The sequence below is a fragment of the Argiope bruennichi genome, chromosome X1, assembly GCF_947563725.1.
Source record: "Argiope bruennichi chromosome X1, qqArgBrue1.1, whole genome shotgun sequence".
Taxonomy (NCBI): domain Eukaryota; kingdom Metazoa; phylum Arthropoda; class Arachnida; order Araneae; family Araneidae; genus Argiope; species Argiope bruennichi.
Window position 1 is genome coordinate 49,985,310 of NC_079162.1, and position 15,455 is coordinate 50,000,764.

Below are 15,455 nucleotides of genomic sequence, written 5' to 3' on the forward strand. Positions count from 1 at the left end.
TTCGCCATCCCTGCCCTAGAAGAATCTCTCTTTGTAAAATCACTAAGGAAAAAATTTTTCTGGCTTTTTATTTTTGTACTTTGGTGCGAATGGACGCCCTTTGTCCCTGTGTAAAAATCATGCCTCCTCTAGAAAAATTAGCTGAAGTTTAATCCCAACGTGTCTTTTTTTCTTCTAGCCATCTGCAAAATTATGTTACACACATACAACATGGATTGAAGAAACAGTTGTTGAATTTTTTAACGCTTTTTATTTTTTCGGAATTTAATAAATATAATCTAATTTTTAACTTTTATCAAGGTTCCTTCGCCCAAACCCTGGTGAGAACGCTGTAGTGTACAAATAGGAAGGCAGAAAGCAGGAAAGAGAGGTTGTGAGAACGTATTTTTAACTTATATAGTTTTTAGTAAAGGATTTTCTGAAGCATCTTTGTAATACCATGGGGAAAAATAGTACGCGTAACGCAGAAACTCAAGATACATCGAAGTCAAAACATGAGCGATCAGGAAATTTATAGCATAGATTAATTAGAAATTATTGCATAATAATAATATATATATATAGTATCTGATTGAACAAGTTTCTTTATGTGTATAACCGAATGAGATAAAAAAAAAAAAAAAAAGATAAAATATTTTGCCATCCTTCATTTTTATTTTTTACTTTTTTAAACGCACTATAAAAGAATGAAGTGACTATAAATCTGTTATTCTCTGCGTCTTTTTAAATATGTAAGTCATAACAATATTCATGCATTAGAATTTTATATTAAACAGGAAGAAAAAAAATTTAAAAAAAATCGTAGCAAATATATCATATTTGTGCTTTATTTAAGTTTTTTTTAATGGAAACTTATTCAATGTAATCAGCGTGAGTAGTCTCTTCAAAACTTTTTAGTACACTCTAATGAAATTTTTTTTCACCCTCCTGCCATAAAATTGTGGACTTTGGGCAAGGTTGTTAATGCCATAAGTGCTCAGATTTTTATTTTCAGACACCCACCATGAATGTTTTGTACTTCACAGCATAATGAAAGAAACTAAACATGGACTGCAAATGCCTTTTTTCAAGAGACTCAAATCATAATTTAACGCAGAACCACAATTTAAATATGAAGATCACTTAAATTTAATTTATCTAAGCCAAAAAGACAAATTTCATATCAATGGATTCCGTTTAAAATTTGAACCAAATTTAATTTGTCTAATTCATGACATTCTTGAGCTATCGTCTTTAAAAGCATACAAACAAGCATAATTCTTAAACTGTGCTTCACGGACTCAAGAAAGTTTCAAATGTTGAGATTTGTAAAAGTCTCGAGTTCGAATGTCTTGAGGATTACTGTACTTTCCCTTTATATATTTCGTTATACGAGTAAGTAAAAATGTACTTGAATTTATAAATCACTAACATTTTTATGAATTAAAATACATTATAAACGTTGGATTATTATGAGAAAATTGTACATTCTTTCTGAACTTCGAGCTGAAATAAACATTGCCAACTTTCCAATACCCGAAGACTGAATAGTATATTCTAGCATATTTTCTGATAAAGAAACTGAAGTTAAATAAACATTTTTGTAGGAAAAAAAAATGATCAAAATGTTAATGCCAAATAGTAAAAAAAAAAAAAAAAAAAAAAATTAGAAGGAGTTATAAAAGTGCATATTGAGTGGCATTATATTTATACTCTTAATATGGTAATAAAAAAAAAAAATGTGAGTAAAATTTTACAAACATAGAAACTGATACCGAAAGGCATCAAAGCACCATATCACTTTTCTTGTTTTTAATTGGGAGAGCTTGTCTTTAATTTTTTGATAACAAAATTTTTAATAAATAAGCGAGATAACTGACTTGAACTTGTGACTCTTGACTATTTTAGAACAAAAAACGATCTCTCTCAACTTGCAATACAAATTCGACATGGATTTCTGCTGGATTTCATTTTGAAGAAAACTAAACACAAAGGAATCCAAGAATTTTTTTCTTAAATATTTAATTATCAGTTGTAACTTACTGTATTTAGAATGTTTCTACTAATTCAGAAAAGACTGTTGCGATATTATTCTCACTAATTTAAGTTAACTTACATTATTGAAAATGGAAGTTTCTGGTTTGAGCGACAATGCCATTTTTGAAAAAATAAAATCCTCTCATTACTGGTAACTCTGATTTTAGCGAAAAAGAAAAATTGCACTATAGCACTAGAATACAAGGACTGATATAAATGATTGCCACTCAAAATTCCTCAATCAGTCCCGGGCATTGTAGTTTTATTTTGCGAAAAATCCAAAAATGTGGTAGTAGGGTGTACAGGCGATCATTGATGACTTATCAAGGGATCGTGAGTTTTTATGTCAAATAAAAATAGGCGAAATCGAACGAGGCTGGGTGACAGGTTAATTTTTCCCTATTATTTTAAGTACATAGATGATTGATTTTATTGTCTCAATTCTCCATATATTTAAAATAATTTTAGTTAGGAAGTTTCTAAAATATTTATACTTTATATACTCCCTGAATACTATGGCTTTCAAAATCATTTAGAGATCTTTTTTTTCCGTCAGTGCTTATCTCCTTCAAAATGTTTCTTTTAGCTCTTTTTATTCATTTTTTTTTCTTCCTTTGTTTTACAAACTAAAAGGGAGAAAATTCTGTGTACCAGACCAAATGGATAACTGTGAACAAGAAAATTTTCCATCGGCTTAGCACAACAATATGCTTCAAAATTGATTTTGGGACTCCTATAGATTTATGGGCACGAGGCAACCGTTTCCACCTCTGCAGAAGACCGCTCCTAACTAAATCGATGATGTTCTAAAATTTTGTAACTAAATTCTTTTAGGAGCACTAACTCTGCATTTTGCGTTAGATTATGTCGTAGGAAATGTGACTGCGTAGAACATAAACCCTATACTTTACTTCGGTCCACTTTTACCACTATAACTGTCTCTATGAAAGGCTTGCTTGGTATTAATAAATTATCAGTTTCTGTGGTTTCTGTATGTTGTTTAATTCATACTTTATGCAATTTTTGTTCTTCAAATCGAGTAGATTTACCAAAATCTATAGACGTTTTATTTACATTCGTGTAATCGAAATTGAAAAAAAAATCAAAAATTAATTGTAATAAGGAATAAGATGTCTTACATGAAATATCACTGCAAATGTTGTTAAAACTGAAATTTGTATGAAAATGATTGATGAAATGGGAGCCCTAAACTGTAAGGGTGAAACTCGCTCGGAAGGAACTGCATTGACGAGAGAAGTCGCTGAAATAATGAAAATATTGCATCCTGTAGTATTAGAATGCATGGTTGCAAATTATTTTAACAAAAATAAATTTCTTTAAAAATTGGTCCTCAATTTTAATAAATTTTTAATTGATATAAAAGTAGTATCAGAGAAGAAATATTTTTCTCGGCTATAAATTATTTTAAAAATTGTTTTCGGAGCTTAATTTCAATAACCTACGAAAAACTGAAAAAAGGCATATTATTTATTTAATTTAAGATTAAATTATTTAAAAAAAACCCTCAAATAATATCTTGGAAATTTATACTTTTCTTTAAAAAAAAGTTTTTAATCTTTCTGCTGAAGTCCCATGTTTAATTGGGCCGACGGAGGAAATGGGTTAGATCGGAAAATCCTCTTTCTATCTAAGGTTTTGTTGTAAACTAAAGTTGTGAAGTAGGTAGAAAGAAATGAAGGTTATATAAAAAGAGAGATTAAGAAACTTAACGGTTATATAAAAAAATTTCAGTGTAAATTAAACGCATAGCAAATTACATTTATCTAAGGTTTTGCATTTTTTAGTTATAATTTCAAAATATGATACAGATTAACAACTGTTGTAACAAACCCATATGAATAATTTAATAAATCTAGCTCTTTTCGTTTTTCTGTTATCATGCCTTACGCAAACGATTTTTAATGACAAACAGGTTTCCTATAAAAGGATTTCATTTAAAATTTTGTCGATTGCTTTTGAGTATTCGGCTAACTCTTTTCAAAGAAGAAAGAAAAAAGAAAAGAAATCTGCGAAAATTCTTCTAACGTCAATATACATTTAAGTGACCAAGTCAAAAGGAAAATGAATCAATATTTTCTTTGTTTTTTAAAATGCTATCACTGTAACAGAAAAATCGTGTATTTCAGTTTATGCGCCATATATCGTAGCATATTAATGTTATAATATGCACTGTTTTTATTATGCGGCTGAGAAGATGTTATAAAGTAACAAGAATTCATTAACTCATATTTAACTTTCTTTTGATTGGACAATTTTTTGCTGTCTGCCGACGATATATATACAATCATTATTTTCATTAAGACTGAATGTCGACATTTTTTTTTTCTGTTCATTTTTATTTTTCCAAACAGATTTAACAAAGTTTTTAATACCCAAGAAAAATGTCGAAAAATTCCTACCATTTGTGAATTTAATTTTTTTATGAATATATCGTACCCTACTTTCGTGGATTTCATCTCTTTTTTTCTACTGTAATATGTTAATGATAAATCCTTCTATTCAATTTCATCAGATTTTCTCTAAAAAATCTTTTTATTAACCGAAAATAATAATTCACCTATTCTCGCAACCTTTTCATTTTACACGATCGCACTGGTATTTATTGATCCATAGAATTACAAAATCACTTCTATTCTCAATCACGGCGTTTTTAAAAATATTTTTTTCGGAGGGAGTAACCCATGGCAACGAAGAGACTGGAATTGCTCAAATCATTTCAATGCTTTCTCAATCTGCGCATCAATTTATAAATAGTTTCTGCGGGATCTAAATTTTCTAGGGACCGGCTGTCCGTTCCATTTACCAATCTTCATTCCACAGGTGAGTACGTTTTGTTTTCTGTACTTGTGGTTATTGCCTTATAAACTAGACGTTTGTTCGAAACTTTAGTTTTTACTTAATAGAATTTGTTTTAATCCTAAGCTTTTCTTAGAGACTTTCGCTCTTCCCAATTTTATTTATTTGGCGGAAACGGTTCGTTTAGAGTTATTTGCTTCTCTGCTGTGCTTTCGAATGAGTAAATATGACAGCGGAACAGATAATTAGAGTAACCGTAGAAAAGATTTTAAATTATTTTTTTGTCCTTTGCTGAATTGAAAGGATAGTACGAAAGATTTTCCGTTCTTTATCAAATTTGTTATTTTATTAGCGACCAAGGAACTGTTATATATTCAAAGAACGACTGGTTTTGATGAGTGATATTATGATATTTTAAGCAAAAATTATGATGTGTATTACTTGAAAAAGATACATATATTTTTTTATGAAATCATAAGGTAAAAATTCGGAATTAAAAAAAAAATGAATACATGTCTAAGATGAGTTTGCATTTTCTTTCCTCAAAGAGAGTTCTGACTCTTTTCATTTCGAAACACTAATTTTAGAAATAAATTATCTCACTGTAAGGAAAGTTACACAATGTGACCGAGTGGCATGTTAAATAATCTAAAAATATTATCCTATTTCGAAGAGGAATTAATAGATGGATTTATTGTTTATAGATAAACATCAGTAAATTAAAAAAATTAGATATATTTATGAATGTAAATATTTATACATAAGAAAATTTTGCAGTTTGTATATTTATGCATATTTAAATTTTATATCTTTAGAGCCAAAAAGTAATAATATTTTTTGCAGTTAGAGTCTGCTGAAGTTACAATTAATTTTTTATAAATGGGTAAAGAATTTGTATGTGAATATATATAGAAAGAGGATTAAAAGAGAATTAAATTTTAAACATTAATAAACGATACCTTGAGGAATGAGAAAGTATATTTAAATTAAAAGTTTTTTTTTATTTCACTTGTTTTTTCCTTCGTGATTAAAATGGGTAGGAATATGTATTAACCACAAACCTGTGGTACGGTCGCTAATAGCTTTCTACTTACTCTCAGTTTTATCTGTTACAAAATTTAAGACGAAATTATCAGGATTTACAACTTTTAATAAAATTGTAACATAAGTAAAATGCCGGCATAATTTTTTCCTCAATTTCAGTTTCATGGAAATAAAATTTTGTTCATATTTTAAACTTCGGTAAATCAATTAATTGCTGTGAAAGAAAAATATTCATTTACTTTAGGAATTAAAATTCAGATTTTCTACAAAAAGACAAATGAAAAATATTTCGATGTCTTTGTTATTCTGTAAAGTAAGGCCTCTTCAGATGCTTCCACTCTCCATATGTATTTATTTTTAGATTACTGATGAGATTCTTGATGTATCACCAAGTATAATACAGATCAACCCCCTTATTTGAGTGGAGAACAACGTTTGATATATTTTCAACTAACATCCTTTACATTGATCAAAACTTGATATGTACAGGATGTCAATTTTAATCATGACCCAATTATAATATCTAAACTCTTACTTACAATTAAAAAATAAGACAAATTTAAGAAAAAAATTGTTTTTTATATTTCTTGGGGCTGGAAATGTACTGAATGATGGAAAAATTGGGAATTCTAAATCATTATACAATAACCAAAAACGTGCCAGATATATTTGGTAAAATAATCTAAAATCCTAACATTTTCAAAAGAAAAAAAACAAAAAACCGCTATATCGTTTTGCTACCGAAAATGACCGAATTATGAAGCTTTGAATTTCAATAGCTTAGAACAATTAGTGGCCGCATTGAGAAAGCAAAATGTGATAATTTTTGATGCGGCCCAAAGCTTGATTATATAGGATATCCACTTTTATCTTGACCCAATAATAGTAACTCCTATGCTTTTACTTGTAGTTGAAAAAAAAAAAAAATAGATTAATTCATTTAAATAATTTTTTTTATGTTGCTAGAGATTTAAAATGTCTGATTTTTTTTTCTCCTCTCTTTCTTTTCTTTTCTTTTGTAATCTTCCAATCAGATGAGTCATATGTAGTAAAATAATATAAACTTACAAACTTTTCACACAAAAATTATACTTACCAAGAAGACCAAACAATACCATGTTATAGCACTTTTCATTTTATTATGCTAAATAAATCAATGACGGAAAGCCATGTTTGGTAGGCTGTTTTTCTCGAGGTGACAGTTGGAACGATCTAAAATTTTCTAAAGTAAAGATTTTCGAAGATTCAAAATTAGATCAGTTTTAGCCGCAACATTCTGGAATATTTTTCAATTTAAAAATTGAGATTTCTGAAGATAACTATTAGGACCGCGGGGATTTATAATTATATAGACACCGTAATTGTTCTAAAGTACACTTATTGACTCAATTGCCATAAAATTTTATTCTTTAACTAATTTAATTCATTTTTCCATTTGTATATGTCTATCTATAATCTCAAAATTAGAAAATACTAATAATTATGAATATTTTGTCAAACAGCTTTACTTTAGCTGTTCTTACTTACAAATAGGTCTGTGCTAATTTTCGATTTATCGAAAAAAATCGATATTTTTGAAAAATCGATTTTTTGGTGCCAGTTTTCGAAAAATATCGATGAATCGAAATCATTACCATTAATAATGATTCAGAATGAATCGCGATACAATAAATCGATATTTACAATTAATGTGAGTTTTCGATTTCGCTTTGACTATCGTTTATTTTTGTTACTCTTCATTCTTATTGACTTTCATACATAATTTTTGTTAATGTTTCTATAAATACTGTCTTATTCTAATGTATAAAAATAATTGTTTTAAGCATGTCATTATTCAATAAACTGTTTTCTGTTCCCTAATTGAATGATATCATCATGGAAAAATAATTGTGGTTATCAGAAGGTTGTTGACTGTCCTTTTGCTTAATTGCTAAATATTCATCTTCAGAAATAAAAGCAAAAGGGATTAATTCATATTAAATCCACAATTTTATTCGCAGCTCGCTTTTTCACATTCAAGCCTACTCGCATAAAAAAGTGCCGTTATACCTCCGCTTTCGCCTGGCAGCTGAATTGCTTGCTGAACGCCTTTCAAAACTAGTTTGATTGCTCGATCGGACTTGATCGAGTTTTCGTTGCATATCGTATTTTATTTTTATAATGCAGATTACTTTTAAGGTTAATTTTTCATATATGTAACACTTTTTAATATTATAATTTTCAGTTTTATATTTCAATTGTCACAATATACCTAAATTTTGATAGATTAACGGGAAATGCTATTAATATTCATAAACACGCGTTTTGCTTGATGGTGGTTATGTTTTGATAAATTTATATTGATGTTGATATAAATCTGAGCATTTTCTTTTATTTGACCATTTTAATTGCCTCGGAATTGAATGCCCTTTCTAAAACTTATAACATATTGCAATATTTATAATTTGTTCATAGTCATAAATGCCTTTAAAGACCATAATAACGCATTTCGGAACTATTATTTTTAATTTCTGAAATTTTATGCTCAAGCTTCTTTAGTTGTAATCATTTTATCTACAAACTGATATCAAATTTTAATTGCATATTTAAAATAAATCTTTACTAATACTCTTTAAATAAATATTTATCTTTCGCATACTGAATTAATTTTTCATGAAATTAGACTTTATATCTCGAATTCGCGATCTGTCACGATTACTTAGTTTAGAGTGTAAAAAAATTAAAAGTTTTGTGTTTGTGTGTGCGTGTGAAATATATGAGGAACTGAAATTTTTTAAATAAGCATTAAAGAAGGCAACATTATAAATTTCTTTATTGTTGAATAAAATAGCATGATATATTGAGAGATACAAACATAATAAAATGCAAAATGTTATTGAAACAATTTCTATTGAAATTATTTTAATAATGCTATATTTTAATTTTTTTATTAGAAGGAAAAAATATATTTTATTATGCTAATTAAATTTGGCAAAGTATCATATAATTTCTCTTATTTCGAGAAGTTCTGATGTGTTAATATGATAAGAGAGGCTATTTATTATTATATATAAATAAAATCGTAATATATCCAGAAATATCGATTTATCTTTGACGATATATTGCGATGATGAAATTCGGTCATCGGCCTTACAAATATTTAAAAAAAAAAAAAAAAAAAAAAGTTGACTACTCTTTTTTAAGAATCAAAGTTTTTCACTTTCCAGACAATTATCTCTGCAGCAGCCTCAGTTCAAGATTCTTAGTTTCATGGATTCGTATATTGAAATTGATACCTCTTAGCTCTACAGCGTTAAGATATTTACATAGTCTTTCCTTTTTATAGATCTCTGTTTTTAACATTTGTGTAACAATCTAAAGACTTAATTTCTGTTATTTTAAAATTTATGTTTTATGCATATATTTTATATAGCGGAATAAAATAAATTTATGCAAAAATAATTTGCTCGGATTGAATGTTACCAATATGCTACGTCCGTTTTAGAATTTATAGCTAGGTTTCAAGTCTGTTTTAACAAACAAAAAATAACAGAATTCAAACTTATAATAAAATTAAACTTCTGAATGAATGTTGAACCCCAGAAATTTGCTATAAGGTTTGTTTGTAATCATATATATATATTTCATCATTGAATTATCATTTCTAGTTCTAAATCATTCGATATAATTTTGTCAGATTGCAAAATAATAATAATAATGACAGAAAATAATTGCTTTCTGTTTCAAGGGAATACTTTCATTTCTTATTATATCTCTTCTTGTTGCTATCATGACATTGCTTAGTAAGTGAACTTATTTTTTAGTCATAATGGGTTTTAAAAAAACCCTTTCTGGAAAATAATCAAGGATTATTTATATTAAATGTACGTTTTATAATCATCTATTTACACTATAAATTTTCGTGTGATTTCATTTCTTTTCTAGAAACCAACAATTAGAATATCCCCTTTCCTGAACCTGATGCAATAAATATGAAAGTCTAGTATTCGATACTTGAAACTATTATCTTGTTACTCGTGTTAAATATTCGCACATAAATGGTTTTTTCAGAATCTTTCTACTTCAGACTTCATGCTACTTTTATTAAAAATAAAAATGAGTGTGCATATGCTTGTAATCTATATTACAGATTATTTGATCAAGAGCTAACATATTTTGCAGAAATATATTTCGGGGGGGGGCTGAGATGTGCACCTTATATCTGTTTTTTTCCCCTGAAATTTTAATAAGAATTGAAGTGAGATTTTTGCATTTTTCCTTGGCTTATTCAGAAAATAATATTGCACAAAAATTGGTTTTGCCTCATTTCAAAATGTAATAAATTGGCCTTCTTATGGTATCATTTTCTTTGCCGTGAACATTTTTCCTGAATTTTTACAGGGTTTTTTTTTCCCAGATTTTGCACGATATATATAATTGTTGAGAAGAAATGCAGAAGTTTCCATCAAATATTTCATCGAATAATTTATTTCCATTGTTGAAAACTACAGAGAAAATATTCTACTTATTATCTGTGCAGTTAGCAACAGGAATTAAAATATGAATTCACAGTACCACGAAACACAACGTGGAATTGAATATAAATTATCCAGGCATTTAAGTTGCTACTGAAACTACTATAATGTTTTAGAGCTCTTTTTCATTGGAAAAGTTAATGCACATTAAAAACAGAAGAGGAATTTAATTATTAATATAACACGACTTTTATGTTTATTTTTTTATTCCTGGAAATAGGTTGTTGAGGGTATCATAATCATGAGACTATGCATAAAACATTTAATTGAAATTAATTTCACTTAATTTTTTCGATGAACCAGATGGTCGACAAAAGAGCTGCTTTATTATTAAAACAATAAAGACTCAATTTCTCTCTATATTTTAAATTATTTGTAGATATCCATGTAGTGTACAGTACGAAGCTACAACTGCACTTTTAGAATCTCTTCAAAATCCAGTTCGAAACGGAAGTGTACTGATTATACTGTTATTTTAAATTATTATATTATTATTTGATAATTTGCAAAATGCAGTAAAGAACCTCTAAGTAAATGACATCTTGCTCACAGGGCGTAGGTTGGTCTAAATCTGGAATGTACATTTCAATGAATTTTCCTTTTCTTGAGGCTTTCTGGTGAATTTTAGCTTGTTATAATTCTATTGCTACTATTATTTTTTTATATAAAATTGTTCAGAATTCACTTTAAATTTTTTTAAATTTTATCTGGACAGTAAATTCTTATTCAAGTATATGCTAGAAGATTTAAACACGCTATGTGTCTATATTTTCAATTTTGGATAATTTTTTTCAAAATATATTTTACAAATATTAGTATTTATTTTTCTATGCCCAAATTATAATACTCATCTTGAACAACGATTCAAACTCTCTCACAATTTCCAAGCATTTTAAATGCAACCCTACATTTTCAGGTAACAGACCAGGACAAGATGCAGCTTTCCCTGAAAAATCAAACTCTCTCTTTTGCTGTAAAAGTTTGGTAGCACCTAGGGTAATAAAATCCGAAGCAAATTTCTCCAACTGAATAGAAGTTTTTCAAGTGTTCATCCTCACTCCAGCTTCACTCAAAGACATTTCACCTTCTAAAGGAACTCTTTCACGCAGGTAATATTTTTTGATGAGACATCCAGTAATTTTTTTATTATATAAGTTTCTGCATTAACATTATTCGCATTGATTTTATGAATTGAATAAGACTTTTTTTTTTGCTATTTATTATTATTACTCCTTTTCTCTTTTTCATGCTATGTTTGATTTCATTTTTATGTGCAAGAAAAATTGTTTCGGCAGTATGAATTACTTTGTTGATAAAAGAAATTTGATCGATAGATTTTCGACACACTGTCCTTACATTATGGGTATTAGGAAACAATTCTATAAGGTTAGGAGTAGTGTGTAGAAGCACAAAGTGAAAACTAGTTTCAGTTCTACTTTTAGATGAGTGAAAGGTAAAATATATATGTGTGAAATTATATCCTTAATATCTATGTCTTTCTTTTGCCATATATTTTTCAAACAAGAGTATGTCTACTTTAACTCAAAAATAAAAGTACAAATATTTGCAAGGAAGACATAATTTTCTCTTTTCCTAAACTCTAATAAAATGCTCAATTGGCAAAAATGAGGATGTTTCGCTCCCTTTCTTTTAAAAGGGTCATTGTTTTCAAAGAAAAACACTTCAAATTTTCTTAATATTGTTTTTCATCGAGTTAAATTTAAGAAAATAACTCGGTATTCGATATCATAATCATTGAAATTATAAAATATATAAGAACAGAATACTGATTAAAAATTTACTATAAAAATAATTACCTGATTTCATTTTTTTTAAATTCAAAGATATCATTTTGAAATTAAATACAGACAAGGAGTTAATATATTGCACGAATAACTACCCCAAGTATTCGACACTAAACTTGATTAATTCAAAACATGTTAATTTTTTTATATTCATATTAATTATGGAGTTAAAGAATATTACATGATTATACATAAGTTGTTTGATTAATCGTATATGACAAATAGAGTGTAGGCATAGTTAGAATATATATAGCTTTTCAAGTTATGAAAATTCTTAAATAATTTACCAAGCTTAATACATACGGCATGAAAAATCTAATCTTGAAAATAAAGTTAACTGATGCTTAATTGAAACATACGTATGAGATAAAATATTGATTGAAAAGTCGTACAATGTAATAAAATATTACAACTCAATGGATTCAGTCTGATTTGGCATAAAATATTTCATAACAGCTCTGTTTTGATTAGAAAATATTGATAGAAAACTGAATATTTTTTTTTTATTACTCAATCCGTTATTTCTTAATTCTTTCTGTTTATCTCTACTTGCTTCGCTAGATTTCTGTTCAAACTTATGCTACTCTTTATTATTCTACTATTCTGTTCCTTTACATATTAATTATAAAAGATAACTAATATTATGTCTAGTATGTGCGAAATAAGTTAAAAATATGTTTTATTTATTTATTTATTTTTTATTGCAGATTCCAAAAAAGTAAAAAAAAAAAAAAAATGAATATCCCTCCAGTTTGCTCAATCAGGAATGTTGCATCACTGAGAGAAATCACACTTGTTTCTGGGGCAATTTTATTAACAGACTGGGATAAAATTAAGCATATGGTTGAAGACTTACACAGACACATGAATTTCGAAATTGCAAATCCTGGAACTCATTCGAGAAGGATAACTTATCCAACTGTTACAGAAGCATTTAAATACGAGGCGGAAGATGCACTAAGGGATATCTGCATCCCCGAAACACTTAAAAAAGAACTTGCCGAATGTGTTTACAAAATTTCTTCCGAAATCTTCAACTTCTATATCATAAACTTTGACCTTATGCAGGAAGCTGCGAGCCTGAAGGATTTCATTGTCTTTAACTCCGATGGATCGATAAATCATTATAGGAGTCACCAACGTATCATAAGGGAAACTAATCTGAGTACCAGAATAAGATTTGCCAGCGCCTGCCAATATTATTCCGTAGAGGAACTTATAGCGATATGGAATGAAGTGGTTGCACCTGCGATTTTTGGGAGGATTTAGTTTTTGTTATGGCTGTTAGAAGTATTGCTGTGGGAATCATGTTCTCTGAAAAGCAAAAGATAAAGATGGGCACACTCTTGTCAGTTTCGTTTTTTACTGCTAGTTTAAGCAGTCCAGTAATAAATTGAGTTTCATTTTTGATTCCACAACTAAAAATTGTAAACTAATATATTCGCAACTAAAAATTATAAAAATGATATTCATCGAAAGACTTAATAACATTTTTATAATAGAATAACGTTGCCATTCCACCAACACATAGACTCTTGACGAAACTATCGAAATTATAGAGAAATTTGAGTAGATGTTGTGGATATTTTCTATAATTAAGCAAGAAATTATATGATAGCACAAATATAATGGGGCTGAAAACTTTCTTGCTTGTCTCACTACTCATCGAATGTGAAACACGAATAAAAGATCATCTCAAAGCAGCGGACTGCTACTTAACAAGACATTCGGTAAATGACTTAATTACATTTTTAAAACAGCATGCACGTCAGGATACTGGAATAGACTATTCCGATGTATATGCTGCGGATTATTTCCATAATTAAATAAGAAATTATACATCTGTTCAAATGTAATGACGCAGTGAACTTTCTTGCTTTATTCATCACTCAGTAACTGTCAAATTCTTTTGATTAAATGGAAAATTCTCAAGTAGTAGAATACTGTTTAACATGACATTCAGTATATGACTTGATTACATTTTTTTGAATGCAAACATCCTGCATTAAAGGATGAAAGAAAAAGTGATGAAACTGGAAACTTTCTAGTTGTCTCTTTTTTCACGGTTGGTGAAAATTAATAGAACATTTCGTGTAGTACTCTAGTATTGTATTAATGTAATTGTGTGTTTAAATTCTGTGAAAATTTAAATATTATTGCATGTTCGTGATTTAAAAATTCTGCTTCTATATTTTGTAAGTTATTTCTTTCAGTTTGGAAAAATGCGATTTAATTTGATCAATATTTTCATCCATGCTTTTAAGTATTTTATATATTTGTGGGTGTTATATTTTTTATTTGCTGTTTTATATATACATTTGAGAAGAAAGTACTTGCTAGCTTGTGTGTTGTTCACTTATGTCACAGCTAATATACTCAGCTGTCACAGCTAATATACATACATAGTTCTCATGTTAAGAGAACTCTTTAATTCATTGTGATTATTCATTTTGTTTTTTTAATAACTCTTTGAGCTTTCGTTCCTCTATTTTTCTTCTTTATTAACGTAATTCTTTTCTATAATCTAAGGAAATTTAAAGTAAATCTCGTTAAACGAACGTAATTATTTGAAATATTTAAAATTTAAATATTATCAAGATTGTGTAATTCATCGAATTTTATAAAACTATCCCATTGGAAATGTATAATTTTTGTGCAAATTTAATTGCTATTATTTGTTTATATTTTAAAGATACTTAATATTTCGAATAATTTTATTGTTTTGTAATTCAACATAATTTTATGATACCATAAAAACTTCGAAGATTTTTCTTCGATTCTAGTACTTTTAATTTTACTATCATTTGATAATTTTAAAAATAGTTTAATTTTTTAGCTTTTAATGCATTGATTCGGCAGTATCTTGCTTTATTCTTTAGGAAAATGAATAGAAATAAGTATCCATTTGAATATATGTATCTTAGCACTCAGAACTTTTTGAATGTTTGTTCAGTACTTGCATATGTATTTTCACGCATTAAATAAATTGTCTTCACTATCAAAATGCATGATATTCATTGCTCTCTTTATCCGATATTTTCCTTTATCTTCACAAATATACTAAAAATATAAAGACAATTGTAAAATGTAAGTTACTTGTAAGTTATCAGGGAAAAAAATCATTTATGTGGAGTAGTAATTAAATTTACATGAACCGAACTGTAATTTTACGACATGAGATCTTTTTAAGCGTCGGGACTACTAAATCTTTATTTAATCTAGGTATCTGTTTCAATGGTGTACTATTAAATATATTGCT

The 15,455-nt window shown here is 27.9% G+C and overlaps 1 long non-coding RNA gene across 1 annotated transcript in view; it reads left to right on the forward strand.

The window, feature by feature from the left end:
• The window catches only part of LOC129959458 (uncharacterized), a 50,639-nt gene extending 35,454 nt beyond the window's left edge, over positions 1 to 15,185 (forward strand). Inside the window, exons 3-4 of the long non-coding RNA XR_008783434.1 lie at positions 11,308 to 11,500; positions 12,904 to 15,185. This is a non-coding gene — a long non-coding RNA (uncharacterized LOC129959458). The remainder of the gene's footprint in view (positions 1 to 11,307; positions 11,501 to 12,903) is intronic.
• Positions 15,186 to 15,455: the final 270 nt, after the last annotated feature.